Source organism: Rattus norvegicus, chromosome 13 (assembly GCF_036323735.1).
Source record: "Rattus norvegicus strain BN/NHsdMcwi chromosome 13, GRCr8, whole genome shotgun sequence".
NCBI lineage: Eukaryota > Metazoa > Chordata > Mammalia > Rodentia > Muridae > Rattus > Rattus norvegicus.
Window position 1 is genome coordinate 86,492,504 of NC_086031.1, and position 16,907 is coordinate 86,509,410.

Consider the following 16,907-nt stretch of genomic DNA (forward strand, 5'->3'; position numbering starts at 1 on the left):
AGAGGACCCCACCCTAGTAAGTAAGTAATGTGGGGGCTAGGGGGACAGTTCCAAGATTAAAACGTCTCACTACTCTATCAGAGATCCCAAGTTCAGATCTCAGCACTCAAATAAAAGACTTTAATTCAATTCCTAGGGATCTAATGTCTTTCTTTGACCTCTGTGATTACTTGAATACACATGTGCACAGATACAAACACAATCCAATAGATGTTTAAAAATACCAGCATCATATGACTGTATATCCTCCCTCCCATCCCAAACGTATTCGGCATCCAGACATCTTCGCTTACTACCTGATACTCACTTACTCAAATGACAATCTCGAAATTATTCAGCACCTTCCCTTCCTATTCTCTGTATTCAGCTATTAATAAATTTAAAATCTTTGAAAGTCTTTAGTGCTTACCACGCTCCAATTTTATCACACTACCCCAGGCTTTCATTTGAACCATGGAAGCCATTTTAATACTTGTTTCCTTGTGCTCAGTCTCTCTTCCACTAGAATATGTTACCTCCAGGTCACCAGTGTGATCTTTGAAAAGAATGCTTGACTCACTCTTTTTTTTTTCTTTTCTTTTTTTAGGAGCTGGGGACCGAACCCAGGGCCTTGCGCTTGCTAGGCAAGCGCTCTACCACTGAGGTAAATCCCCAACCCCCTTGACTCACTCTTATCTCCCCTTTAAAACACTGAGGTGGTGCCCATCACTTATATAGTCCCAAAGCCACGACATGGAAGTCTTTTCCTGAGTTAATGCGTGTTAATGTTTCCAAAATGAGCTCTTCCTGTATCCTAAATTATGTACCAAAATTGAAAACAGCTTGCTACTCTCTCAACACTACATACTCTCTGACTTCTGTCATTCCCCACCATAGTCTCAAGTTCCTCCTTGGCAGCAAAGCTATCTCATCCTGAAGGACATGCCTTGTCCTGGGTGAAGGACAAGATAATACTGAGGAATGAATAAATACTGAGGTTTTCAGGAGGGCTAGATCTCCCAAACCATGCCAATTTTTTTTTTATTTGAGACGGGATCTTCTTTTAAAATTTTATTTATGAGAACACTGTAGCTGTTTTCAGACACAACAGAAGAGGTCAGATCTCATTACAGATGGTTGTGAGTCACCATGTGGTTGCTGGGAATTGAACTCAGCACCTCTGGAAGAGCAGTCAGTGCTCTTAACTGTTAAGTCGTCTCTCCAGCCCCGAGACAGAGACGGAACTTACTATGTAGAATAGGATGGCCTCAAACTCACAAAGATCTGCCTGTCTCTACTGCTTGAGTGTTGAGATTAAAGATGTACACCACCATGCTTAGCAAGAACATGCTAATTTGTTACAGCTTTCACTGTGGCAGTAAAAGTCCTCCATCCTCAACCTGCCTCTGGTCATAAATTATTTAAAAAACAAAACAAAACAAAACAAAACAGTATAAGTCTAACAATCCCAGGCTCGGGGTACATAGGTTGCTTCACCTGCCTTTGCAGTAAGTTGATATGCCAACATCCAAACATCCAACAAGAGAAATTCCTTGTGATAGGAAGGAAGGAGAATAGGAATGGGTGAGGTCTACCAGATGTCCAGTACCTTCCTGGTAACCCCTCAACACAATGAGCATCTCTGCAAGCCCTGAAAAGGTTATGGTTTTTTTTTTTTTTTTTTTTTTTTTGGAGCTGAGGACCGAACTCAGGGCTTTGCGCTTAGCTAGGCAAGCGCTCTACCACTGAGCTAAATCCCCAACCCCGAAAAGGTTATGTTTAACCATTAAAGCTAAATCCTAGGTGAAGAGTGACAACACCTGGTATCTCTCTAATAATTTCAACCCTAAAGGCTTCCATAGGACTTCCTTTTTTTTCTTCTATTTCTTTTCCTTTCTTCTTCTTTTTTTATTGGATTTTTAAAAATTTACATTGGAAATGTTATCCCCTTTCCTGGTTTCCCGTCCATAAACTCTCTATAACCCCCTATACATGCCCCCATTCCCCGACCCGCTTCTGTGAGGGTGTTCCCCCACCCACCCCTTCCCGCCTACCAGCCCTGACATTCCCCTACACTGGGTCATCAAGCCTTGGCAGGACCAAGGGCTTCTCCTCCCATTGATGCCCAATAAAGCCATGCCCAGGCACACATGCAGCTGGAGCCATGGATCTGTCAATATGTACTCTTTGGATGGTGGTTTAGTCCCTGGGAACTCTTGTTGGTTGGTATTGTTGTTCTTATGTGGTTGTAAATCTACAGGACTTCCTAAACAGAAGTGTCATCGTAACTCTATGTAAGGGGTCTTTTATCCTAAAATCCCAGTAAACATCAACAGTGCAGTAGAAGTTTGTAATGGTCGTCAGCAAGAAAGGATATCTTTATCTAGAAAGAAGCTCTGGTCCCTGAGACCAAGCAAGGTATAAGAGGTCACATTCTCCCATATGTACACATCCTAACACGACAGTCTTCCATGCTTTGTATACACAGATACATACTGGCAAGCTCAGTATTACGCATGAGCTTTTTTGGTCAATACATAGAGTCACAGATATCCAATGACCTTTACTCCAGCACTAAACACTCTGAATTGGATGTATCCTACTTTGAATACCTCTGAAAACAAGAGATAGAAAATAGCATTCATGGAAAGTGCTAGAATAGCTATGAATCCAGAGTTTGGTGATGTCAGGCTCAGGATATATGACCTAAAACATCAGACACATTGAAAAATCCTCACCTATTCCCACTCCCAGACTCAAAAAAGTCCTTAAAAAAGTCCTCATCTTCAAGAGCTTGAATGGAGAAATTTGTAATTCAGGAAGGTCTCTGTTGAATATCTCCAAGGGCTTGTCATAGCAGTTAGCGAATGCGTCCACGCTTGGCCTGTTCATGTTTATCTTGCTAACTTTTCTTTTAAATCTTTATAGCCCAAGCATAAGTAAGAATAGCCTTGACATACACAGTGTAGGCTCAGCACTTTGATGTGCTACCTTTGTATTTATTTTAAACAATTCAACCAGCACCCCTCATGACAGAAGTAAAACTCTATTTTTTTTTTATTTTTATTTTTTTGGTCTCAAACCATTTATTTCTCCCGACCGGAATGTGGCCATCATTACGGGTGGATAAACACAGAACGCTGCGTGCAGCAAGGCTCGAAGAACAGCGGTGCAGGTAAGTGAGGCCCGGGCTCAAGCGAAGGTGGAACCGTTCCAGTCTACGTTGGCTGAGTTCATGTCGTAATAGTTGATGTAGACCCGGTCCGGGCTGATGTGCAGGCGATCGGACAGCAGGCCGCACAGCAGCTTGTTGTAGTTGCGGTTCTGGGCGCCACCGATCTTGCCGATGCTGTGCAGGCTGCAGAGGGCGCAGGGGTCGTTCGTGCGGCTAAAAGTCATGAGCTAGTCCGGGACCACGTGCACTGTGATGTCCTGTGCCAGCTTGCCGGTGGCCTGTGTCAGCTGCTGGGAGAGTTTGGAGAGAAACCCCTCTGGCACGGAGGCACGGGGAACATTGGTGTTCATGATGAACATAGGCATGGTGGCGGAGAGACTGAGAGCGACGGCTGGAGGATGGTGCAAAGCGCGGTGTCTCTATTTTTTTCTGTTGCTCTGCCTTGTATACATGAACTTGTACTTGTCCTTAGGCACCTGACTGATATTGGGATCACTAAGAGTAGACCTTAGAGCCAAGCTTCCCCAGTGCGTATGCCAACTCTCCTGAGGATCCCCTATGCTCTCAGCCAAGTTCCCAAACCTTCAGTGCTCCAGTATCCTGGTTAGTAATAGTTCTGAGCTCAAGGGTACTCATGCAAATGAAGTAAAACAAAACATTCATAGAAGAAGGGCAGGCTGCTGCGATGGTTGGCAAATGAATTGATCGTCTGTCCGACCGAGAGTTCAGAAGAGCATTAGAGACTCACTCTGGCCATAGGGGGAATAATAAGAGGCAGTTTTCTGAGTATCACCAAAGTCTTAGACCGCAGGTAACGCCAGGCCATTGTCAGTCCAACACTTTCCTTCTCCATATTTCACCGGGTACTTCTACAAGGAACAAAAGAAGTTACTGGGTAAGGACTATGGCATTGGACCTCCCATGAACGCTGCCCTACATGGAGAAGCACAACATTGGCCCAGTAACTGAGATTGTTTCCAAACCAGTCACACAAGAAGGAATGCTTTCCTTTGTTAATCCTTCCTTAGTTCAAAATTCCTAAGGGAAACATTTTTTGTTGCAGGATATTTGATTACACCATGAACCCCAATATTGTGTTGTTTACTGGAGCAACCTGTTTCTAGTTGTGGTGTGGTTTAGCCTTAGCATACACCTTTAATCTCTCTGGTTGAAATACCGACACACCCTTAGTATACACCTTTAATTCCAAACAATTGAAGGTAAATTTAGTTTGTAGAAGAAACTTGAAGATATTTGAAAGTGATGTCTAATTAAGTGCCACACAAAGTGATGAATCAGAGAAAGATTTTATAGAATAGTATATGCTCAACTTTCAAGAGTACAAGGAATAGAGGCTTCTGAAGAGTACAGAGAAGGCGAGAGAAAAAGGAGGCAGTTTTACTGGGACAGTTGTACAAAGACAGGTTGAAGAGAGATAACAAGCAAGACACAGATGATGACAGAACAAGCCAGAGAATGAGAAGGAGTCAGAAGATTAGAACATGTTGCCAAAGTCAGTATGAGGCCAAGCAGAGCAATTCAGGAGAAGCCGAGAAAAGCCAGATTGAATCAGGCAGCGTGGAAAGGAGCCTTGAGTCAGAACAGCTCAGTTGAATCAGACGGCCGGAGATGAGAAAGAACCAGGTGAGCTTAGCTTATTCAGCAGTAAATCTTAGAAGAACATTCTAGGCCTAGATAAGATTGTACAGAGGCTAGAAGCTTCCAGGACTAGGCCTTGGTGAGCAGATGGAGGCAGTAAACTGCCTAAATGAAAATTACATCAGGCAAATAAAAATTATTTTTATATCCACTATACTTTAGAGTTAGGGAAACATGGAACACAAAGCCTGTAGAATGATGGTTCCCACCCAACCTCAAACACCCGCCTCTCTCCACACCCGTGAGAAGGAGCCTCAGCCAGGAGTCTTGAGTACCTGGTAGAGGCCAAACAGATTATGGCCCAGATGCTGCAGGAAGCCAGTGAAGGTGCGGTACCGCAGCAGGGAGCTGTTCCTCCAGTTGTGCAGGGGGCTGTTGTTGGGCACGTGCCAGATGCCCAGGTTCTCAGCCTGGATGTCGAAGTAGCCAGGGTTCTGGAAAGCACCCAACCCTGAGTCTGACCAGAGCAGGAGACTTCACTGAGCAAAAGACCCACGTGCACAGCGCTCAGCAGAGCTGATCTCTCTGGGCTCCAGCCATGCTCAGATACCCCAGTTCCAAGGATAATAATGGCCCCCCTGCCACCACCTACTCACCTATGCGCCTAGGTGGGTGAGTTTGAGATTCAGGATCAGCATTTTTCACTTTGTCAGCCCTGGTGTCAAGGTGCAACCTTCCAGTCCTCTCCCTGGCGTGTTTGAGTCACACTCGCATCCTCACACTTTCCCAGCGTGTACCACAGAGTGCACCAACCTTGTGGCACCCTCTGCAGACCCAGGCTGCACAGTGATCACCCCTACTGCAACCCACCCCCTTCCCCATAGCTCCACCTCCCAGCCCTGTCATCATCCAAGAGCTCTTGCCTAGAGTCACCTCTCTAGTGCTACATAGGACGTTCAATTCCCGAGGCTTCTGGCTGCAGAGGCTGGGTAATCCTCTTGGTTTTACTATCCTATAACCCTAGCTGGAGACATCCTAGAATTCTGAATGGTATGGACACACCCTTCCCCACCTTCTTCCCCATGCAGAGGAGACAATAAGGACTCCAGAAGGAACACGGGACTTGTTTGTCCTGCTAACAGGAAAGACAGTGAGCTCAGTGGAATTCTGGGAGGGATGGGGTACTGTTTGGGAAGAAACATATCACCATAAGTGAATAAAAATTTTGGAATAGTTTAATTTTCAAATGACCGCGAGGTTGGGAATATAGACTCCTATAGCCAATAGAAAGCCTTTATTCGCTGGCTGGTGGGCCAGGGAATCCATTATGCAGACCAAATCATGTAGCCACAAGATTTATTGTTGGCTTTTTATGCACAAAAATGGATCCTGGTTGACACACTTCAATTACCAAAAGCAGTTAGCAATAGGCAGAGCTACAGAAGCCAAAAGGTAAGGTTAGTACACTTAGGGACTTTCCCAAAACTGTGAGCTATGACTTAGGTCTCACTTTTGCGGGTGTAGGGGTTTATGTGATGGGCTCTTAGGTCGGGATGGTGCCTGGGAGCATCCAACATGGTGTCAGTTGTGTTAAGGTCTGACAGTCTGTTACAATGGTCCGAGAATCAGTGTATAATCAGTATACACTTCTCTGGTGCTCCATTCCCTGCTCCAAATCCCTGGTGCTCCATCACCTGCTCCATCTCCCTGGTCCTCCATCACCTGCTCCATGTCCCTGGTGCTCCATCACCTGTACCATCTCCCTGGTGCTCCATTCCCTATGCCATCTCCCTGGTGCTCCATCACCTGCTCCATCTCTCTAGTGCTCCATCTTCCTGGTGCTCCGTCTCCCTGGTGCTCCATTCCCTGCGCCATCTTCCTGGTCCTCCATCACCTGCTCCATCTCCCTGGTGCTCCATCACCTGCTCCAACTCCCTGGTGCTCCATCACTTGTACCATCTCCCTGGTCCTCCATCACCTGTACCATCTCCCTGGTGCTCCATCACCTGCTCCATCTCCCTGGTCCTCCATCACTTGCTCCATCTCCCTGGTGCTCCATCACCTGCTCCATCTCCCTGGTGCTCCATCACCTGTATCATCTCCCTGGTCCTCCATCACCTGCTCCGTCTCCCTGGTGCTCCATCACCTGCTCCATCTCCCTGGTGCTCCATCACCTGTATCATCTCCCTGGTGCTCCATCACCTGTACCATCTCCCTGGTGCTCCATCACCTGCTCCATCTTCCTGGTGCTCCATCTTCCTGGTGCTCCGTCTCCCTGGTGCTCCATTTCCTGCGCCATCTCTCCTGCCCCAGTGTCTTTCCATCATTTCCTGAGCATCACTGCTACTTCCCCTCAGTGGAATGGATCCCTTCCTCCTAGGTGCTGTTTCATGCTTGTGCACAGGGTTGTCTCAGTGCCATAGCATGACTGTTGCATTGTTTACATGGCTCCTTTGACAGTTCCCAGGAAACCTTTATGAGGTTGTACTTGTTAAGCCAATATTTTCTCTATGTATTTACATAGTTCCATAATTTCTAACAAAAGAGATTTGAATTACATCTGGGTCTAAGACCAGTGTTCCAATGAAATGCATACTCCCTGTAACACTAGACTTAGCACTTTCCCATCTCTAATGAGGGTTTAGGTTCATCTGGTGGCATATTGCAACTTGTGACTCATCCTGCACACTACAGTTCTTCAACAGGTCTTAGGTTTCATGAAGAGTGAAGCAAGTTGCTAGATTGGAAAGAAGAACTTCCTGCAAGCTGAAGACAGCTCAAGACATGGATCTGTTACTACTTAGATTCAACTGATTTCCACCTCAGCTTTGTATCCAGTAAAAAACGTTCCCCTTTTGTCTTCTGATAACTGATCTTCAGCTGTAGTTTAGACTTTCTACCTAAACATTCTATCTCCTGGAGAAAAGAACGTCTTTCTCCTCCTGTTTCATCTCTCTGAACCTCAGTATTCACACCAAACATTTACAACAAGCTCTACCTAAGGGAAGGCTGAGGAGTGAGCGATGCAGAGCAAGAAGTGAAAGCACTCACTGATAAGTGGAGCCCAGAAGCTCAGAAAAACCACGATACAACTCACAGACCATCTGAAGCTTAAGAGGAAGGAAGACCAAAGTGTGAAAATGCTTCAGTCCTTCTTAGAAGGGAGAACAAAATAATCATGGGAGATAGAGGGAGGGAGAGATGTGGGAAGGAGAGAGGAGTGGGAGGGATAAAGGGGGAGGACCAGATATGGGAAGAGGCAGGAGAGAAGTACAGATGGCCAGGAAAGTGTAGCAGGGGGAATGGGGAATGGGGATAGCCACTAGAAAGTCCCAGATGTCAGGGAAGCAAGAGGTTCCCAGGACCCAACAGGGATGACATTAGCCAAAATACCCAACAAAGGGAAGCTGTAGGGACCACCTCCAGTACATAGGTACGACCCCTAGTTGAGAGATAGGGCCACCTACCCATCTCAAGAATTTTAACCCAGAATTTTTCCTAACTAAAGGAAATGCAGAGACAAAAAATGGAGCAGAGACTGAAGGAAAGGCCATTCAGAGACATCCCCACCTAGGGATCCATCCCATCTGCACACACCAAACCTAGACACTATTGCTGATGCCAAGAAGTGCTTGCTGACAGAAGCCTGGTATAGCTGTCCCCTGAGAGGCTCTGCCAGCACCTGACCAATACAGATGCAGGTACTCATAGTCAACCATTGGACTGAGTCTGGGGACCCTAGTGGAAGAGTTAGGGAAGGACTGAAGGAGCTGAAAGGGACTACAGCCCCATAGGAAGAACAACAATATTAACTAAGCTGACCATCCAGAGCTCCCAGGGACTAAACCACCAACTAAAGAGTAGACATGGAGGGACCCATGGCTCCAGCTACATACGTAGCAGAGGATGGCCTTATCTGGCATCAATGGGAGGGGAAGCCCTTGGTTCTGTGGAGGCTTGATACCTCAGCATAAGGGGATGCTAGAGTGGTGAGGTGGGAATGGGTGTATGTGTTAGGGAGCATCCTCATAGAGGCAAAGGGAGGGAGAATAGGATGGGGCATTTGAGGAGGGGAAATCTAGAAGGGGGGGAATACTTGAAATGTAAATAAATAAAATAACCAATAACAAATGAAAAAATTATTTATTTTATATATGTTAGTAAACTGCTGCTCTCTTCAGACACATCAGAAGAGGGCATTGGATCCCATTACAGATGGTTGCGAACCATCATATGGTTGCTGGGAATTGAACTCAGGACCTCTGGAAGAACAGTCAGTGCTCTTAACTACTGAGCCATTTCTCCAGCCCTCACTGCTGTTTCTTAACTACCTAGTTCTCCGAATAAACACACAGAGACATTTTAATATTTCAGAGCTTAGGCCTTAGCTGGGCAGACGCTCAGCTGGCTTATCTAAATTAACCTGATCATCTAGCCACACCCAGCCATGTGGCTAGCTACAGTTTTCAGTAGTCATGTCCATCTTCTCTCATCTCTCCTGGTGAAAACTCTTTCTTCTTCCCAGAGTTCCTTTTTCCCTCCCAGGAAGTCTAGCCTTTCATTTCCTGCCCAGCTAATTGGCCATCATATTTTTATAAAGCCAATCAGAGAATGCCTTAGGTAGGTGAAGGACAGAGACACAGCTTCATGCAGCATACTCCACCAGACTACTACTACTAATAAAGGAAGGTGACCTCTAAAACATAATTTCTATGTTCTATCTGTGATGTCAGAGCAGCTGGAAAAAGCTAAAACCAAAATATGGTCAACAAATGTGTACAGTACACATATTGCTCACAAGTGATACCAAGAGATAGCAGTTGTATGAAAGAGTTTAGGAAATACTTACTGTGTTGCAGTAAATCTCTAACCCCAATAAACTCATGTAAAAATGCAAAACTCAGTTATAATAGTTATGAGCTGCATTCCTAGATTGGGCAGATTCACCACTATTCACTATTCGCTATTCGCTATTTGCTATTTGCTGTTCACTGTTCACTATTCACTATTCACTATCCACTATTCACTATCCACTATTCACTATTCACTATCCACTATTCACTATTCACTATCCACTATTCACTATCCACTACTCACTATTCACTATCCACTATTCACTATCCACTATTCACTATTCACTATGCTACGCCACTCCCCAGCTATGAGATCCCTTGCTACTTGCAACTTCTCCAGGCCACGTGGTTCTGCTCCATCTTCCTTCTAACTCTTCTTCTTCCTTCTCCTTTCTTCCTCTCATTCCCTACTCTCCCCCACTCTCTCAAACCTCTAGTCCCACCTTTCTCTTCCACTGCCCAGTCACAGGCTCTAGCTCTTATTTGACCAGGTAACATGGGAAGAACCTTCACATGAAGGTTACATGATCCACTCCTTGTGGGGGCAGCCCATCTTGAGGAAGCAGAATTAACATCAGAATACACACAGCACCAGGGGCAACCCCACAACATTTCCCCCTTTTTGTCCAATTAAAAGACTCTTTTCTTTCAGTTACAAATTGAGCATAACCATTACAATTATGTAAATTGTAAAGTATAAAATACACTTGTAGGTTGATGTGATTGTGCAGGTGATGGCAGACAAGATAAAACGAGGTCTGTCATTGGACGAGAAGGAAGGGAGGTGGGAACAGAGGTTTTAGAAGGGAGGGAGAAGCAGAGAGAGGGGGCTGGAGCAAGGAGGAGGAGCTGGGAGAACATGGTGACAGATGTTAAGATTCTTCTCTGCACATAGATACAGGTTATGAATATTTTTAAGGGATGGGTGTGTATAGGATTTTGTGCTGTCTAGATGGGCAAATTATATCTTATCAGTTGAGTCAGAGGTTATTGTGTGGTGTGTTCTTTCATGGGCTACTTAATTGAGTTCAAGATAGTGTGTGGTGGTGGGATGTACTGGGCCCACCACAGAAGTGGGATGTGTATGCCTGGTGTGGTGGCAACCCACCAAAGGAATTGTGAGTGAACCACTTGCAGACTGCCCGGGTCAGAGGGAGCCTGGGAGAGAAAGAATGCCCAGCAGTACATAGGGGAGAAAGTGCAGAGTGGTAGGTAGGCCATATGCAGGAACCACAGGAACCAGTTGCCAAGCACGCCTTTTTCTTTTTTACCACAAAATGCACTTAACGCTCAGTTCATCATATTTGTCAACTTAGATAAAGCACTCTAATCTATCCTAATTGAAAGAGCTTATAATTTTATACCTGAATTATGTTCTAGTTTTAGCTTGTATTACCATCTGCAAACCATCTTCTCAAATCTATATCATCTCTCTCAATGTTAAACAACTTGAGTTGACTATGACACTATAACTAGTCTTCAGCCCCATCAGAAATCCGAGAATGACTTAAATATTACCTGAAAATATAGGAAGCACAAAACATAGCTTCCAAAACGTAACCAATTTGTAGAGATGTCTGACTACCTGGGCAGTCCTCATTCCTTAAAACATTGGAGCACCAGTCTTTGGCCTTTTGGCTCAGGATCATCTGATGGACTCTTGTAAAGCAGAATTTTGAAGAACTGCTTACCCTGTCTTGGCAGAGTTATTGATCGACTATTCTGCATAGTGTGTCCTTTATTTTTTGGACAGTATTTTTGTCTGTAGATGAACTGAAGCAGTTCTTGCCTAGTGCCTGTCTTGCGACAACTGGAGCAAATCTGTTGATGCTCAATTTCTTCTTTGAACCAAGAAGGGGGTGTTGTCAGGAGCAGACATGTTTCTAGTCAAATAATCTTTAATAATGAAATGGCCTTATGTGTCATATTCTGTGGACTTTTGACATTTTTGAAGACTATTTATGTAAAGTATATCTGAAATGTTACACCTTAACTCTTCTTATTCATTTTGATTTGAGTAAGTTAAAAACACTTTATTATAATTAAATCAGAATCTGGCATAACCATGAGTTTACTACCTGGCCCTTAACTTGTGTTACTTAATCATGTTAAACGAGTTTGTAATAACAGCTATAGAAGGACTGGGTCTAAGCCTTGTATTTTTAGTGAGTTGTATAAGTACAATGCCTGTCAAAGAGTAACAATATTAATCTCAAATTTTGTATCAATAAAGAAATTCACACCAATGAATCCAAGTCTCTAGTGGCAGCTTCTCCTATTAAGGTCTATTCAGGCAAACTGGTCTAAAATCAGCTGTATGTCTAATCTACTGTCTATTGATGCTCACTTTGCCCTCAGAAGTCTGACTACTTCCTTGCACTCAGCATTTGAGTTTTTAAAGGCTAAAGACTTGACCATTGTCTTTTTTGTTGATGGTTCTTAAATGATTCAACCTCCCTTGTAGCCCACCACCCACCAGAGCTAGTGGAAAAGAAAGGATATGGGGGAAGTGGACCTGTTTAGAAAGGTTCTTTGGAGCAACTCCATTCTGTGTTATCTGGAAATCAGCAGTTCAGTTTGCAGGTTAGCAGGTAGCAGCAGCTCCGTCAGCCTGCAAACACCTTATGGGTCCACCAGCAGTCCAGTTTGGTAAAGTTGGTTTAGCAACAGAGGTGACAAGACCTAGCAGAGAGAGCTAGGCCTCAGCCTCAGCTTCAGTCAGCAGGAGGAACCAGGAGGAACACCAGGGGAAGTTCTCAGCTGCGCCTCTCTCAGCGAAGAGATGAGACTCACAAGTGTTGCATAGCTATCTGTTCCAGCAAGTCAAGCTGTCTCTGTCACTCTGTGGAATCCTATTTAAACCCTCCAGACACCACGTTTCCTTCACAGCCTTGCCTCAGCGCAGGTCCTGCCTCAGCATGTGCATCCAATCAGCCTGAGTCCTCTGAGTCCTGACAAATGCAGCTGAACTACACAACATAAGGCAGACCAATATATGCACGTCGTTAGCACAGAATCCTTTGTCACATGTCCTTTCACAAGCTTGCTTTAGCTGAACATCCTCTCTCCTGTGTCTGCTTCATTGAAACATTCCTTCAGGAGTCTGCCTTAGTCTTTCACCTGTGTCCACTTTAATGAAACATTCCTTCAAATGTTTGCCCCAGCAAAACACCATCCAACTGACTTTCCAAAGAACCCTTAAGTAGTGCTGGTCTAACATTTCTCTATCACTTATAAACATGTCGCCAAGATGACTGCTACTTTGTTATCAATCTGTGGTGCTGTTGGCAGGGGGTGAAACCATTCAGAAATGAAGTATTGGAGGAGGAAGTTAGGACACAAGGGGTGTACCCTTGAAGGAGGTGTTGGGGGGCCTGGCCTGGTGCCTTCCTTTTCCTCCCTTTGCTTTGTGGTCACCATGACTACCACATGTTTTTCACCGTGATGTTTTCTCCACAGGCCCAAGCAACAGTGCCAATTAACCACTGATCAAAACTGCAGCCCACATAAACTTTTCTTCCTTAGCAATTGATTGTCTCAGGTACATTGCCACAGTGACAGAAGGGTCAGAAACACCACAAATGCTATACATTTTAGGAATTTATTGAGTTTGGAAAAGAGGTTGATAGATGCCTTGTCTTACTCAAAGGCTCTAGCCTCAAAGTGACTATGCTTATATTTTGTGTCTAGAACAATTGCACAATTCATTTTAACTTCAAAGAAATGAAGTAATATTCTTTGCACCTTCTAGGAAAAGGACTGAATATTAATGATTGCCTGAGAAGATTTATGGTGAGGTAATATTCTTCATGGCTGGGAAAAATATTAGAGATGTATGATAGAACGGTCCACAGCCCCTCCCTTTTTCCTCCCTCCCTCCCTTCTTTTCTTCCTTCTTTCCCTCCTACCACACTTATAAGCCATGTCACAACCCGAAGAACTAGAATGCTATTAGTAACAGTATTATTAGTCAGGGTTCTAGAGTAACAGACCTTATAGAGTGAAGCTCTCTCTCTCTATCAAAAGGGATTTATTAGAACGATTTGCAGGCTGTGGTTCAGCTAACTCAACAATGGCTGCCTATGAACAGAAGGCCCAGGAATCCAGTAGTTGTTCAGTCCACGGGCTGGTGTGGGCCTTCCTGATCAGATGGGAAGGTGTCCTGGGACTCAGCAGCCTAGGAACCACACAGTTCTGAGGTGGGACAGTGTTCCAGTGGAAGAGAATCCTGAGACACGGGAGCCCAGGAACCAAATAGCTCTTAGCAGAGGGGTTACAGCTCCCAAAGGAGGACTCCTCAGCTGAGCTGAGGTGCTCAGGAGCCTCAGCCCTGCTCTACTTCTTCCCTTCACTGCTGCCTGGCTTCTTCTGATGACAGAGTCATACCAGGGAGCAAATCTTATAAAAGAGATTTATTAAGGGGTTAATTTAAGGGTGTGGAGGCATGAGTCCAGGGGTGGCCACCTCTGCTCCCAGAAGTGTACAGCAGGGTGTAATTTTAATTTTTTAAATCATTTTTAATGATGGCTTTTAAACACTTTTAACTATTTTTTTCTTTTTAACCTACCACCCACCAGTGGGAGTGGAAAAGAAAGGATATGGGGGAAGTAGACCTGTTTAGAAAGGTTCTTTGGAGCAACTCCATTCTGTGTTATCTGGAAATCAGCAGTTCAGTTCGCAGGTTAGCAGGTAGCAGCAGGTCTGTCTGCTTGCATCAGTTTGTTGGTTTAGCAACAGAGGTGACGAGACCTAACAGAGACAGCTAGGCCTCAGCCTCAGCTTAAGTTAGCAGGAGGGACCAGTAGGAACACCAGGAGAAGTTCTCGGTTGTGCCTCTCTCGGGGAAACAAAGATCAGGGAAGCAAAGATTATCGAAGACTCTGTCACTCTGTGGAGTCCTATTTGTACCCTCCAAACACCACGTGTCTGCCACACGCCTTTCCTCAGCACAGGTCTTGCCTCAGCTTGTGCATCCAGTCAGCCCGAATCCTTGGAAGAGGCAACAAATTGCTGCCCATCACCAGAAGTTTTTTGGAGCATTTCTCCCTAGGGCGTCCGGACAAATGCAGCTCAATTACACAGTGTAAGGCAGACCAATACATGCATGTCGTTAACACAGGATCCTTCATCACCTGTTCTCTCACGTGCTTGCTTTAGCAGAACATCCTCTCTCCTGTGTCTGCTTCAGCGAAGCATTCCTTCATGAGTCTGCCTTAGTCTTTCACCTGTGTCCACTTTAATGACGTGCTTCTTCACATGTTTGTCCCGGCAAAAACACCATCTAACCGACTTTCTAAAGAACCCTTAAATTTCCACTTCAGCAGGGAACTGAGCAGAAACAGCCTTTATGTGAGACTTGGGGGTGGGGTGGGGTGCAGTGCAGAGCTTTTTAGATTGCCAGGGTGAAGGTTGGTGAGAGTTCAAGTCCTGCTAGGGGGAGCTCAGGGATTGGTGGGTTTCCCTGTTCAGACTTTTCACCTAAAATTAGCATAATATGGGGAGGGTCCTATGGAGGGGCCAGAGATGACCTTTTTGACAGTTACCTAGGCTGGCAATGTCATTATGACAGGTGAGGTCTAGGGGAGCGGCTTGGCTGCTGGAGCACCGACCCCTTTTCTGTATTGAAGGTACAAACTTGGGGGTTGGGGATTTAGCTCAGTGGTAGAGTGCTTGCCTAGAAAGCGCAAGGCCCTGGGTTCGGTCCTCAGTTCCAAAATAGAATTCAAAACATTGAAGGTTTACAAACTTACCAAGTATATGACGTTTACAAAGGGAGACCAAGGCTTGGAGGCTTTCCCCGCCATTGAGCCACGTGTGTAGCCAACAGCTGGATGTCTCAGGTGGTCTTCAGTACATGCTGAAATCTCAAAGAAGTAGACTCTAATATTACTATTCCTTCTAATAATGAAGGAATGGTCTTGCTAGTGAGGACCAAAGCAAGCAGGCAAAAAAGAGAGTTTCCGTCTTTCATGACCTTATGTGGGCTGCCCATAGAAGGCGTGGTTCAGACGTTTTCCACAGTTCAAAAGATGTGGATTAAAGGTGTGTCTTTCCGCCTCAAAGATCTGAATCAGAAGTGGATTTTCCTACTTCCGATTAAGCAGAAATCCTTTATATATGTGCTCCTTCACTTTTGGGTTTTAGTTAATTACAGGTGTAGTCAAGTTGACAACCAAAAGTCGCCATCACTGTGATCTATACCTCCCCAGTGTCCCAGGCTCATCTCTTGGTCCTTCCACACTCAGGCATTGTCTTTGTCTCAATTTGTAGCTATTCTATTGTTTATGTTACCTTTATCTGTCCTGGACTTTGCTACTTTGTGGGTTTTTTTTTCTCACCTGTTATCTCCCAGTTTCACCTCTTAACCCTAGAGAGGAGAGAAAGAAGGATGTGTGTGTGTGTGTGTGTGTGTGTGTGTGTGTGTGTGTGTGTGTGTGTGAGAGAGAGAGAGAGAGAGAGAGAGAGAGAGAGAGAGAGAGAGAGTTCTTGAATTTAATTTCTTTCTCAACTGTTCCAGTTTCCAGTCCAGCCTCCTTAAATGTTTCTTCCAACGGTTCCTCCTCAGGTCCCCAACAGGCTGCTTAAACAGTCCCTCCTCCCAGTTTTCCCAACATTAGCAGCTCCAAATTATAACAGCTTTTCTAGCTTTTCTGCTCAGCTCAGCTTCTCCTGGCTCAGCTGACTCCTACCAATATCCTCTGCACCAACTGCCTTCTCCTCTCACTCTGGGAGCTCAACTCTCTCTCCCAGCTTCAGCTGGCTTTTTCAAATAGCTTGTGGTCCTGGTGTTTCATCTCAGCATTGATAACCCTAAACTAAGATACTATGATTCTCAGGTCCTGGGATTAAAGGTGTGTGCCACCATGCTCGGTGATTCTAGTAGTTTTTATTACTTATAAATTATTATTGAGACAGGTCTCATGTATCCCAGGCTGTCCTCGAACTTGTAATATGGCTAAGGATGACCTTGAACTTGGATTACAGGTCTGTACGACTATCATTGGGCAGCATTCCCCAGCGCTAAAGATTGAACCCAGGCCCTCTTACATTCTAGGCAATCATTCTTCCAATTGAGTTACAACATAGACCCTGGTGCTTTAAAACTTACTTTTGTCTTATTTTATGTGTATGGGTGTTCGCCTGTGAGGATGTCTATGTCCCCTGTTGTCCCCTGTGCCTGTTGCCCATGAAGGTTAGAATAGAGCATCAGATCCTCTGGAACCCGAGTTATGGATGGTTGTGAGCCACCATGTGGCTGGGGATTGAACTCAGGTCCTCTCCAAGAGCAACAAGTGTCCTTA

At 45.0% G+C, this 16,907-nt stretch overlaps 1 pseudogene; it reads right to left on the reverse strand.

Annotated features, from left to right (window-relative positions):
* Window positions 1–3,028: 3,028 nt before the first annotated feature.
* Mif-ps9 (macrophage migration inhibitory factor, pseudogene 9) lies at window positions 3,029–3,519 on the reverse strand (annotated as a pseudogene).
* Window positions 3,520–16,907: the final 13,388 nt, after the last annotated feature.